This window comes from Tamandua tetradactyla, chromosome 3 (assembly GCF_023851605.1).
Source record: "Tamandua tetradactyla isolate mTamTet1 chromosome 3, mTamTet1.pri, whole genome shotgun sequence".
Classification (NCBI taxonomy): domain Eukaryota; kingdom Metazoa; phylum Chordata; class Mammalia; order Pilosa; family Myrmecophagidae; genus Tamandua; species Tamandua tetradactyla.
This window is the reverse complement of record NC_135329.1, coordinates 101,684,019-101,697,867: the sequence shown is the minus strand read 5'-3', so window position 1 is coordinate 101,697,867 and position 13,849 is coordinate 101,684,019. Positions and strand designations below refer to the sequence as shown.

The window sequence follows — 13,849 nt, the reverse complement described above, 5'->3', positions numbered from 1 at the left end:
ACAGAAGAGCTGCCGGAATTTGGTGTTCAGAGAAGGGCACAGGCCACAGCTTTAAAATGATGTGACCACCACAGATGGCTGCTTCTGTCCATGAAGACAGATGGTTTGAGGTCCCACCCGGGCCCCAGCAATTCGATGGAGCCAGGAAAGGACTGGCTCCTGGTGTGGCTCCACCCATCACCCTGAGGCCGAAGACCACTGAGGCAGCCCAGAAGCCAGAGTCCAAATGGCCTGCAATTCGCTATGTATTGCAAACATCTCATGCTGCTCTGTAAGTTTCAGGACAAGAAGAAAAACTACACATTGCTATGGTAACAAAATAGTGGTAAACCCTCCTGTTCAGGAGCTATAGGATAGCCACTTGTGCTTAACATAGCAGCATTTAGGGTCATGGTTGTGGCTTAGTGCTTCCTCTTTTGTAGGGCCACATGCTTGATAATCAGCTGGGATCCATTAAATAATTTTTCTATGTGGTTTCAAGTGCATATAGCTTTGTGGCATTCTGTGCACACAGTCTGTTGTAAATCCAACTGGTAGTAAAGCCTTCAACTGTGGCATAGCTAAGAAAGCCTGCAGCTGTTTTCTCAGGATGACAGATGATGCCAAATGCCTCGTCCCTGGTAGCGCAGGGGCTGGGAGTGAGTGGTGGAAAGAGGGGCCTGGGGTCCACACTGGAAAAGCCCCTCCAGTAAGATCTACAGTGGATTTGTGCATTGTACCCCGGCACCAGCCATCAACGTACAAAGACTGGTTAAAGTCTAGAAGAGGGCCTATTTCTAATGAAATGTAGTTCCCTGGAATGCTAGATCAAAAAAACAAACCCAGAGGAGCAGGGTGAAATGGCCAAATTCACAAAGCTCCCGAGTACAAGTGCAGGTTCCCTTCAAAGAGGGAGGAAATCAATGCAATCTCTGCCAAGCCCACACTCTTCAGAGTCAACACTTCTAAACATGCCCACAGAGCCTGCTCCCTGGGCTCTCCCTCCCCAGGGTTGCTGTGGGGGGCGCTCTCCCTGCCATGGGTTCCAGGAGCCTGAGAGAGCCAGTGCTGAGTGTCTGAGACTGAAGGACAGCCAGCTTCCTTGCCAATGAGGGGAGGTCAGCCCAGGGAGAGCACAGAGCTAAAAGTTTCCAGCTTACATGCCCTTGCCCAGGCCTGGGTTTGGTAGGAGGATCTGTCTCATAGAGGCTGTTTGCTGGCAGGTAGCAACCTATATTATCCAAAAGCCCAAGCCAGACATCAGCTACCATTTCCTGTGGCTACTGTAGAACTGGCCGCAAGGATTAAAGGCAAGAAAGTGGCTTCTGCCTACTCCTTGACCAGATAAGAGGTATCACACCCCCACTAGCTCCTGTGTCTCTTCCCCATAGCCTTTCAGCCCCCCAATCTGTTCTCCCTGGTCCCCTAGCCTTTGCAAAAGTGGACCCATTTTCTTGGTACCACATCTTCCTCTTCCTCTGCTCTTCCTCCTCCTCTCTCCTTTCCCCTTCCCACTCCAGGCGCCTATGTTTTTGCCAGCTCTGATTCTATAAGTTTCTGCTAAGAATCACTACCTCCAGGAAGCCTTCCTTGACTTCACCAAGTACTCTACTAGGAGTCCCACTAGCATCTTCTATTCGCCACCCACCCACCCCCATCATAACACTGCACAGTAAACCAAAACATAAACTTCCCAAGGGCAAGACACTCTATCTTCAGTGTTACCACCTCAGTATATAACAGAACACCTTTACATAGTATCTGCACGATAAATGTTGTCGGAGGGTGAGAGGAAGGGTGGGAGGAAGGATGTTGGGAGACCAGGTGAGGACAGCACTGAGTGCGCTTTCATCTGATGTATACAGAATCAGCTTGAGGCCAGCTTCCCTGGTCAGAGGGGTCAATGCCAGCCCTTGTGCCTTGGGGCCCTGCTCTGGGTTCACTTCCATCCTCCATCCTGAGGGAAAGAGAGGAAATTGAGAGAAGGGGTCACTTCTTATGGTCAAATGAGACCAGAAGTCTCCAGAGCCCTAGAAGGTGGTCTTGACAAGGGTTGAGGAGTCTTAGATTCTGACAAGTGCTTTCAGGGGATGGCAGCTTCCGTTTCCAACCCCCCACTCCCCTGCTACAAACAAAGCCCTGGGCTCTCTACACTAAAAAAGTGTTGCTTTTCATATTTCTCTCCAAGATGGCCCCATGGGGTACAGCGTGCGGTTGAGGACCAGTGGGTGAAACAGGATATAGAAAAGCCACATTTACTAAAGAGACATATTGGAGGGCATTCACTTGTCCTAAAATAACTTACCTCAGGAGCCCTTTAAATCATGGTCCCCTAGGATGATGAAATGGATAAAATAATAGCATCCACATCATGGTCATAGTCTAAGTATAATTAAAGGAGATAAATACACATGAAGCACTGAGCATAGGTCAATGGATGGCAGCTTGTCACACTACCCTGGGGGGGGGGGGCGTGTTGGGGGAGGAGGTGATACCAGCTAAAATTAATTTATTCCATATGCATTTCAGAGAGTGTCCTAAACACTTCACTTAAACTTGTTTATTTGAACTTTACAATAAGTGCTGTAAGATGGCCACTACTTAATTTGATTCCTATTCTATAGGTAAGAAAACTGAGGTGCAGTTAGGTTAAATCACACAGCTGGCAAAGGGCTGAGCCAGATGTTAAACCCAGCAGCCTGGTCCCGAGTCCACACTCTCAGACACAATGCCCCCGCCAGCCCGCCCTCAGCTGGAGCACCTTGGGGACCGAATGTGTCTGAGTCCCAAATTTAAATCACGATAATGCAATTCAAATGGTCACAGATTCAGAAATGAATTTGTGCCTGTAGATATCCTGGTGAAGAACAGAATCTCAGCTGTCTGAGAGATAAAGACCCCTTCTAACGGCATCACTGTGACAAGGAAAGCTATCAACTTGAAAGGGCCTTTTGACATGTAAGGTGAACAGAATAAACTTTCTTGTTTCTAAGAGAGAAGCTTGATGGAATTCAAAGGAGCCAACTAGCTTTGAAAGGGAGTCTGGCAGGCTAGACTCCTGCAGAATACCTGCTTTCATTGGATTTATTTTATGGGAAGCAAGAACATCTACCTACCCACCCACTCCCATGCACAGAAACAGTTCCAGAGAAGGATATTTCCTGTGAAAATTCATTTAAATTCAGAGTTGAAAACTGCTCTCACCCACAGTAGGCTGACATCACCCCCCTCACACACACAATCTGCAATTCAGTTTCAATGTAAATTAGAAAATTAGTTCCCTCCCCCATTATCTACTCATCTCATGTAGCAATGAAATTCTTGAACAATCTATAGCCAAATGCCACAAGAGGAGAAAAAAAATGAAATCAGCTAATGGGAGAGATACCAAAAGAGGTTCACACAGGAACTGGGCTCAGTGTGTGTTTTTAAAGCTGAGGTTCTCGAGTGGCATCGATAAACCTCTCTGAAAAGCTGAGGAGATGGTATCAGGCTTTTAAAATAAGGCTTGGCATGGAGCGTGATCAGACGAGGATGGCTTCCTGTTAACGATTTGAAAATAGGTATTTGAAGAAATCATCGTGCAGATTTGGGAAAAACAAGTGTAATCGCTTTCATCCACTGGCAGAAATGACTGTCATAGATGCACTAAATTATACGCATTATACTTAGTATACTTAGGACAGCCTAACAATAACTGCATCCTGCACTACCTTGTAAAGTTCTCTCTCATCTATTGTCTAACTGCCTTCATTCCCTTTACCTGATAACCAAATGGCAGGGCATCTCAGGGCACTGTCCTCAGCTCTCTAAGTCCCTTCTCATTCCTTCCCCCTGGGTGCCTCCATCCCCCTGGCTTTAAATATGCATCTCTAGGGATGTACAATTCCGAAATCCACATCCCTGGCCTTACCAGACATCAGAACCTACAGATCCCTTCTTGACTTGGATGGCATATCTAAGGAAACCTGTTCCCACTGAGTTAATGATCAGTCACCCACACAAACCTACTCTACCTCCATGGGTCCCAATCTTCATAAACTCCATCACCCCTCAGCGAGGTTTTCTAGCTAGAAATCTGCAAATTATCCCATTCTGCTGCTTTCCTTTACTCCCACACCCAATCAAGTGCTGAGCCTTGTCCATTATACATACAACACCTGTGCCCTTCTCTCCATCCCCAGGGCTCCCACCCTAACTAAGGTGACCACCACCTCTTACCGAGACCCAGGCAGAAGTTCCCTAAATGGTTTTGTTCACAGTCACTCCTGCCCACGCCATTTTTGCATGAGCCAGAATCATCTTGTCCCATTGCAAATAAGTTCATCTCACCCCCTTGCTTAAGCCCTTTCAGTGGCTTATCATTAATCTTAGCATAAGGTCCCAAATCCTTAACAAATTCTACAAGATCCAGCCCAGCTCACTCCTCCAGTCTCTCTTTGTGCCACCCTCCCCCCTTGCTAGTCTTCCCCAGACACCTAATCCTTTCTGGATTCTGGGAGCCAGCCAGTTACCTCCTACCATGGGCTCTCACCCATCCAGTCTTCCTTCTCTTTGCCTTGTTAATTCTTATTAATTCTCCATTCTCTGCTCTCTTGCTCTCTCTCCCCTAGCATGAACCCCCAGAGCACTGGTACTTCTTGGCTGCACTCTGTACTCTTGGACATATGTAACCTGGGACTTGTGTCTTTAATACCTGCCTCTGCAGCTGTGTGCACCATGGAGTTGGGGCTGGGTCTGTCTCGTATCTGCAGAGCCTGGCACAGTGTTGGCAGGTGGGAGGTACACAAAGCATTTGGAGAAACCTGCCAATTTGATTCTCCCAACCATACAGTAATGTAGATAGGTGGGAGCTATTGTCCCCATCTTTACTGGTGATGAGAGTAAGATGTATTACCTCTAACTGATTTGGCTCAGGCTGTAAGGAAAGCGAGTGGAAGACAAAAAGTCTAGAAATCGGGATCTTGCAGTCAAAGATGTCATAATGGTAAAGATGCATCACCCCCCAGGCATCATGCCTTCAGGTTTTTAAGCCTCTCTTCCTGAGACCCAATCCCCCACCCTCTCCCACAGCTCAGCCAAGAGAAGGAGGTCATCCTGAGACCTTGGCCAGGACAGACTGGGCATATTCACCCAAGCTTTGTCTTTAAGTGCACACTCAAGCGTGGACAACACATTCAAATCACAGAAACCTGGGTGTTCAGGCCTGGAAGGACCTCAGAGATGGCAGATGTTTCCCTGCCTGTAAAATGAGCATTTTCTGAGATTCCTGAGGCTCTTTCCAGCTATAAAACTCCAGGACACAAGGCTGTTTCACTTCCTTGTACCACAAGATCCTCAACTAAAAACCATGGACAATATGAGTTACATTTCACAAAATACTGTAAAACTTAAATTAGATAGTATACTTAAAATTTTCAGTATTTCCAAGTACACAAACTCAAGGGATAATGATAATTTCCTTATTAATATCCTCAATGACACTTAATTGCCTCCATGCTTGCTACTTAGAGTGTGGTCTACAACATTCCCTGGGAGCTTGTGAGAAATGAAGAATATCAGAACCCCACCCCCAGACCAGAACCTGCAATTTCATGAGGCACCAGGCGGTCTGTGGCCTATCTGTAGAGTTCAAGCATCTTTGTAAAGTTGCAAAATTAATACCTGCTTGACAGGGTGACTGGGATATAAAATGAGATTGTGTGTGTGAAAAATGCATGGCACACTGACCCTCAATAAATGCTTTCTTTCGTCTCTGCCTCCTAGAATCCTGGGTTTGGGAAAAACACAAGGTCGCACCTCTGCTACCACCCTGCCTCCAGCTTGGTTTTCTATACAACATCATACATGGATGATAAAGCAGACATCAGTTTGAGTGTCTGCCTAAAATTAACCCTCCCTTCCTCTGGTAAGAGCACCCTGACATTCCCTTGGGGGACCACTGCCTCTGACTCAGTCCCAGAAGTTGGGGAAGGCAAGGAATGCTGACCTCAGACTGCATTCCCAAAGGTGGTTTGGTAGAGAAGGACTGATCAAATATTAGTCACAGTGATTGGTTCAGGGAAGGATATGGGACTGAAATCAGGCCAACTGGAGTCAGTCTTGGGACATTTGCTGGAATCACTGGGAAAGCAATGTTCTCTGCAAGAGTTGTTAGTCTGGGAAAATAAAAATAAAAGCCAGTAAGCCATGACTGCCCTGACATGGGAGAGCCTACCCAAAACTGATGCCAATGCAAAGGTAAGAGAGCCAAGAGATAGCAAGAAAAGGAGAGACTGATTCCTAACAATGTAATTTAAGCCTAGATTCTGCCAGGCCTGAAACCCACACAGTTTTCAATTACACAAGCTAATATATTCTTTTCTCTTTTTCACTTAAGCCTGTTTGAACATGGTTTTCTCTAACTTGTAACTGCCAAGTCTCAATTATCCAGATGTCTTTAAATTACTGACCTATAGAGAAGATTCTTCAACCTCCTAATATAACATCACTCAGTCTGTCAGATAAAACCTTGACTCCCTCCATCTGTAAATAAATATTTCCTTTTACCCACATGAAGTAGTAGAGAGAGACATAAGGACAGCTACTTTCTCCCACTCGTCCCACTGGGACCTTTATTTACTTGAAGCCTGATTTCTCTCCTTTCTCTTTAATGACCTCAGAAACCCAATCCTTTCCTTTCATAGGAAATCTATTCTTATTTACTGGTTTCCTACTGAAAAAAGAATAAAACCAACTACCTATTCTCTTCCCTCTGCAAGATATTTGTGGATGTAGAACTTAGTGTTGGAAGGATGTCAAGGGACATTCTAGTGGTGTCTTATTATTTAACCAATGAGAAAACAGAGGTTGAGTGCTGAGCAGCAGCTGAGTCCTCTGACTTCCAGGCTAGCACCTTCTGTCCAACCAAACAAAATATTTCAGTATCCACCAATGCCTTGCACATGATGAAAGGTATTTTTTTTTAATTTTGCATAAAGATAAAAATACCTATTGAGAAAGCACTATAGACCCAGATTCTAGTCCCAGTTCCATTCTAGACTATGAGGCTTCCACTTAACCATTCTAGGCTTCCCTATTGATACAATGAGAGGGTTGGACTAAGAGGATCATAAAATGTCTGAACTTTAATGACCTTAAGGCAGATCACGGACCAATAGAAAACTGAATGCTGATGGGCATACCATAGGAATAAAAATCTATCCCAGTGTTGGACTTGGTGAAGGTAAGCAACTTCAGAGAGATACAGAGAAAGAGAAGATTGAGAGTTCTGCAATGCTGCATCCTGTAAACATGGCTTATTTTCCCTTGTTTTCCTTAATGAACCCTCTGTGCCTTTTTTAATCTTCTTAAAACTGCAACATAGGGCGGGCCACAGTGGCTCAGCAGGCAGTGTTCTTGCCTGCCATGCCGGAGACCCAGGTTCAATTCCTGGTGCCTGCCCATGCAAAAAAAAAAAAAAGATTGCAACACATTGTGTTTTGGTCATTCAAATTTGCCCACTGTGCCTAGGAAAGTCCTGATTTACAATTGTTTCCCCAGCTTATTTATCATCAACTCCCCCTTTTGCCCTCAAAATTGTCACAACATCAAGAGAACTCACATAGAAAATATGAAAGGCAGCCCTACAAGACACTAAGAAAAATATAGGCAACCCAGTAGAAAAAAATAAATGGGCAAGAGTCTCAAGTAGACATTCCCCCATGAGACTATCCAAATGGCCAATGCAAAGGTGCCTGACATCACAGATCATCAGGGAAATGCAGATTAAAACCACAGTGAGAGATGGCCACACACTCACCAGAACGGCTAAAATGCAAAAAGCTGAAAAAATACCAAGGATAGACAAGGATGTGGAGCAACTAGAACTCATACAGAGCTGGTGGGAATGTGAACTGGTACAACCACTTTGGAAAACAGTTTGTCATACTCTACTAAAGCAGTACACATAAGTACTCTATGATCCAGCAACTACTCTCCTAGGTAAATATCAACAGAAATGTGCAGAGTACATTTGTTACAGACACATGAGAATGTTCACAGCAACCTGTCTATAATAATCCCAAACTGGAAATGACACAAAAGCTCATCAACAGCAGAAGGTGTGTATATATATATATAAAGAGAGAGAGATAGAGAGATAATTGGTGGCATAGTATTCAAGGCACTGCTACAATATACAGCAGGAAAAATCTGCAGACCACAACTGTACTCTACAACATGGGTGAATCTCACAAACATGACAGTGAATGGAAGAAGGCAGATATAAAAGATTACATATTGTAGGATTCTGTTTATAAAAGTACAAAAACATGGAAAACTTATATATGGTGTTAGAAGTCAAGATAATTGTTATCCTTGGGGTGCGGAGAATAAGTGGAAGAGGTCAAGGGATGGCTTCTGGGACACTATTAAGGCTCTGTTTCTGAACAGTGTTACGTGAATGTGTTCATCAAGCTGTAAATTTATAAAACGAGCAGTTTTCAATATGCATGCTATATCTCAATAAGATGTTCAAAAATGGTTTTTAAGAAAACATGTCAGTCTGGACAATAAATGTCGTGGTCACCCTGGTTATTCTTGCCCTCCTTGAATAATGGTTTTTGAGATATAAATTAAGCAATTTTCTAGGAGGTAGGAGATGCTAGGGCTGGCATGAGTGGAAGTGAGGGAGATAGATGGTGGGGTGGAGGGCAGGCAGTGCTCCTCAATACTTGCCTCAGCTACCAGGCTGCTTCTGTCTTCTCATCATTCCAGAACCTTCCCCAGCCAAAGGAAGAAAATAAGAAGACAGGAACAAGCCCACATCCCAAGGCAATTTTGCTGGTGTCTCCATCTCAAAGCAATTACAGTAGCCAGGGCTCCCGGAGTTTTGCTTGAATAATCACAGAAATTTTTAAGAGCTAGAAAGAACAGCAGACATCATCCATCCCAACTTTCTCATTTTGGAATGAGGAAAGGAAAGTCCAGAGAGGTTAAAAAAGCTTGCCCAAAACCACACAGCTACTCAGCCCCACCCTCTGATTTCTAGACCAAGACTCTGTCTTCTGAACCATTTGCCTTCTTTCTGGGAAGGGCGGGAGTGGGGGAAGGTGTGGAAAGAATAGCTGAATATCCTTTATAAGCTTTAATGTTGTCCCTGCCTTTTAAGGAGGTACCCACACAAGGTGCCCTCCCTTTGTCTTCTCCCAACTCTCCCCTCTCATACTACCCCTTCTTTACTCTTTTCCTCCTTCAGGATTTTCTAGCAGCAACTGGAGCCTGGAGTCAAGGGTGCTGGGTTCTTCCATCTCTGTGGCCTTGGCTAGGTCACTTAAACTCTCTATGCTGAGGTTTCTTATCCATCAAATAGGCATCTACTGCCTCTCTGGGTGGTTGGGTAAGCCTCTCAAAGGACCTACTCTAGCCCAGGATCCATTTCCCCACTGCCCCTCTCTAGGTATCAGTAGGGACAGGATGACCTAGGCAGAGTTGGGTGGGAGGATGCCATCTCAATGCATATTCTTTTCATCTCTAGCCCGAGTTTGGTGACAGAACCTCTCTATCACCCAGCACTCACCCCATGGAAGTGGCTGGCAACAGACAGGGAGCCTTCTTATTTAGGAGGAAGGAACCAAAAGGCTATGATGAATTGACTTGTTCAAGGCTCAGCTTGGGGCTTTACAAATTCAATCCTCACAGTAAGGTTGGAATGTGGATGTCCTAGCTTGCCAGGGATGCTACTGCATATGCCACAGACCAGTTGGCTTAAAGTACAAGAATTTATTGTCGTATAGCTTGGCCAACTGAAAGTCCAAAATCAAGGTCTCAACAGGTCATGCTTTCTTCCAGAGTCTGGTGCTCGCTTGCTACAATCCTTGGAGTTCCTTGGCTTGAATTTCTGCCTCTGTTACATGGAGATCTATGTACTTAATCTCCCCTGTGGCTTCCTCCAACTGCTGGCTTCTTCTGACTACATCTGAACTTGCTTTGCTTACAAGGACTCCAGTCATATAAATTACAGCCCACCCTGATTGAATTTGTCCTCATCAAAACAGGATCTTTGAAGAGTACTAGGATCCATTTAAAGCTCTTCTCACCCTTCTCAAAGTAGCACCCAAGGGCCCCTTCCTCACCTCTCTGCATCTAACGTCCTCCTCTACTACCTGGAAACTATACCACCCACCCCATCTTCACAAAACTGAATAGAGCAAAGGAGGTGTCATAAGAGAACACAGCTGAGTGGTCAGAGTAGTATGTATCATAATCTTCAGTGCAAATAAAAATCTCCCAGGAAGGTTATTAAAAACACAGATTCCCAGGTCCTACCCCAAAGATTCTTATTCAATAAGCAACTCAGGAATCTCTTTTTTTTTTTTTCTCACATGGGCAGACACCAGGAATCAAACCCGGGTCTCCGGCATGACAGGTGAGACTTCTACCTGCTGTGCCACCATCACACTACCCAGGAATCTGCTTTCTTAACAAGTGCATCCTAGGTGCCTGATGCAAGTAGACTCAGGCCAATAGAACCTTGAGAGGCCCAGCTAAGGAGCTCGGGGTAACCATCTGCTACTGGCACCAATGGATTTATCAGATCAGTATCCAGAAGGGCAAAATACATGGTGCATAGCAAAGAGAGAAGTGAGCAGGCTTCATTGTGGTGGTGGGGCAGTGCTGGGAGGCAGTCCTGAAGTATAGTTGGGAAGAGGGAGAGTAGGAAAGGAACATCCAGCCAGGAAGGTCACTCCCCAAGGAGCAGGGAGAGGACACCAGGAACTCTGGAACCAAATCCCCCAACTGCCCAGGCCAGTGAAAGGGAAGGTAGGTGCAACCTTCACCAGCCAGAGGGCTACCCTCCCTCCCACAAGGTGTTGCCTCTAGGTACAGAGCTATACGTGACAAGTCCTTACATAAGGCACCCCATTCGAGGGAACAGCATGCAGCAAAAGACACAGACCAAGAGTAAGCAAATCTAGCTTGAACCTGGAGGCCACTCTTGCTTGATTTCTTAACCCATTTGGCCTCATCTCTAATGCTGCCAACGATCTCTAATGCTCCATCTCACCACAACCAAGACCCAAACAAGCCTGCTAAGGGGCACTGCCCACAGTTGTCAGACTTTTTCACTGGATTTCACAGTAATTCCCTTCAGTGCCTGAAATTTCTGGGACCACGTCTGGCTGCTGAGGATGCCAGTGGCCTGATGCCACCCAAAGTTGGGTCTTGACCCTGAGCACCAGGCACACAAGAGGGTCTGCAGGCGCCCTCGGTGACCTCACCCTCTGCAGAGTTCACCTCATGTCCTCATGTCTTGGAGAAAATGTGCTCAGTCACAGAACTGAAATCAAAAACACGGCACGTGGGAGAACCAGATGGTGGGGGCACAGAGCCACAGTCACTCTGCAGAGGGCGGGACGCATTGCTGTGCACAGGCCTGCATGTCCGAGACCAGTTCCCAGGCTGGACCGCCCCGTCCAGCTGCTGCAGCACCTACACCACTCCTCAGTCATGCCTCCACCACCACCTTTCCAGATTTCAACCTCAAACCGAGAAAGACACAAGGGCTGGCTCCCCTCGTACCCCAAATGCAGTAGGTCCCGGGGGCACCCAGGCCCTCATCTCCCTCCCACCTTCCAAATGCCCCTGCCATCCTGTGGAGGCCTCCAGCAACTGGACATTAAATGAAGATAGAGATCATGGTGAGGGGAATACTGAAGGTGGTGGAGTAGAGGGATAACAAGAAAAACCCCAATTGTGCCCATTCAGATGAGAAAGTGGGGCTCTGCACACCCCTCCCGCCAGGCCCCTCCCCAGTCCTCAACACGCTGACTGCTGGCACCCACCCAAGAAGTGGTTGTGTACTTAACACGTCTATACTCTTTGTCCCCATTTAGTCATAATAGAAGCTGTGTTCTCCATCTCTTGTCGCATTTCGGATTCAGAAAACCCTAATTTCCTGCAATAATCTTAAGTGACAATTCAGTGCTAAATGTACTTTAATGCTTTGTAATGCTTCTGAAGCAACATCTCGAAATTATAACACAGCCACTGAAATTACTAGTCTGAGCAAAAGAGGGAATGAACAACTTGAAAACTAAATGAAAATCTAGCAAATTGATCTAAGGCTGAAATGAGTTTCAGCAAGTTTCAAGAATGTAAGCAGGTGAAGGCTGGGGTGCAATCTGACAGGTGGTCAGAGGGCCTGGCTGAGCAGTGACTCCTCATCTGACTCAGGAATGCCTTCTCTTTCCATGTCCCAAATTAATCAGGGAGGAACCAGCCGGAATCTTGACCCCTGGCTTTTCCCAGCAGAGAAGGAGCAGGGCGCAGTTAGAGGAATCAATTCCCCAGACGAAGGAGGAGGGTTTTAGAGAAGGCCCTCGGGAGAGTGAGTGGAGTGGCATTGGATCTGAGAGCCTACCTCCAGCTCCCAGGGGTAGTTCTCTGTGAGTTCCACCCATTTTTGTCAATCCCGACTCTGTGCAATTGTGTTATTTATTCCCAGCATGGCTCCTAAGTAACAGATGAAGACACTAAAGCTCAGAGAGGTTTGGGGACTTATCCAAGGCTCCAGAGTAAGCTGCATGGTCTCTGTTGAAATTCAGGTCTCATTCCAAAGCTTATGCCCCTTTTTCACAACACAGAGAAACCTGAGATTTTACCAAGTATTTAAATACAAAAATTGCATTGTTTTAACAACAACAACAAAAAAGAATCCATAGAATAGATGAAAAGAAGACCTGGGGAAATCATTTTGTATTCCTCTGACAAATATCTAATTTACCCAGATAGGAAGAGCTCTTAGAAATCAATAGGAAGAGACTAGTAGCCCCAGATAATAAGCAATGAAGCACATGAACAGGCCATTCTAGTGGCAATAAACACATGAACAAATAATCAATTTTACTAATATTGAAAAAAATGTAAATCAAGACAGCAATGGGATCTCATTTTTCACTTTTCACAATGGCATAAATTTTCAAGGTTGATACATATAGTGTTAGAGAAGTGCAAATGTGGAAGTGGGGCAGGGGCATTCCCCTTCATCGTTTCAACAGAAGCCTGCTCAGTCCCCTTGGACACAATTCTGTAAACATCCTCCAGATTCCAAAGTGCATAAAATTTGCCGGGGACCTCAATATCTAAGACTCTAAGCCACAAAAATACCTATATTTTTGTGCAAATATTTTTGGTACAGGCAAGCTCACAGCCAGAGAAGAGGAGCACAACCCAAATATCTGTTGACAAAGGATTTATATTTAATAATTGTGGTACACCTGGATGTTAAACAAATAAGACAATTCTGTGTGCCCTGAAATGGGCCCAAGTCCACACTGCACAAAGTAGAAAAGGGAATCCAAATGCATAGCCTGGCTCTGCTTTTGGAAAAACAAAGAAACGTGTCTGTTTGTGTATTTGTACTGGAAGAAAGGGTACCAAACTCAAGAGCGGACATCTCCAGGCAGTGGGACTGGTAAAAGGGAAGAAAATTTCAATTTCCACCTTTATGCTCAAATAAAAACAAGTTTAGTGAGGAAACATTCTTTTTAAATGGGAATATGAACAGAGGAATCCTAGATTTATGCATGCAGTACAACTATAACTCTGCAGTGAGGTACAGAAGTAGGCCAGTTCTAGAAGTTTCCAAAGCCTTCAGCCCAGTCTCTGCCCTCAAGAAACATTCTAGATGAGAGATTGACCCTGGGACAGCGAACAACCCTACAAGGGGAGATCCTATAAAATCAAACTACGAGGCAACCATCCATTCCAAAGAAGGTGGGGGAGAGAGTAAGAGGCTGAAGAGAGCTTCTAAGGGAGGTGATATTCCCACAGGACCTTGAGGCAGTAGGATTTTGTTGGTGGAAAGGTATGCCCAGGGGGACAGGAT

The 13,849-nt window shown here is 45.4% G+C and overlaps 1 protein-coding gene across 1 annotated transcript in view; it reads right to left on the bottom strand.

Annotated features, from left to right (window-relative positions):
• The window catches only part of GPR39 (G protein-coupled receptor 39), a 247,476-nt gene that overhangs the window by 8,602 nt on the left and 225,025 nt on the right, over nt 1–13,849 (bottom strand). The window lies entirely within an intron of this gene.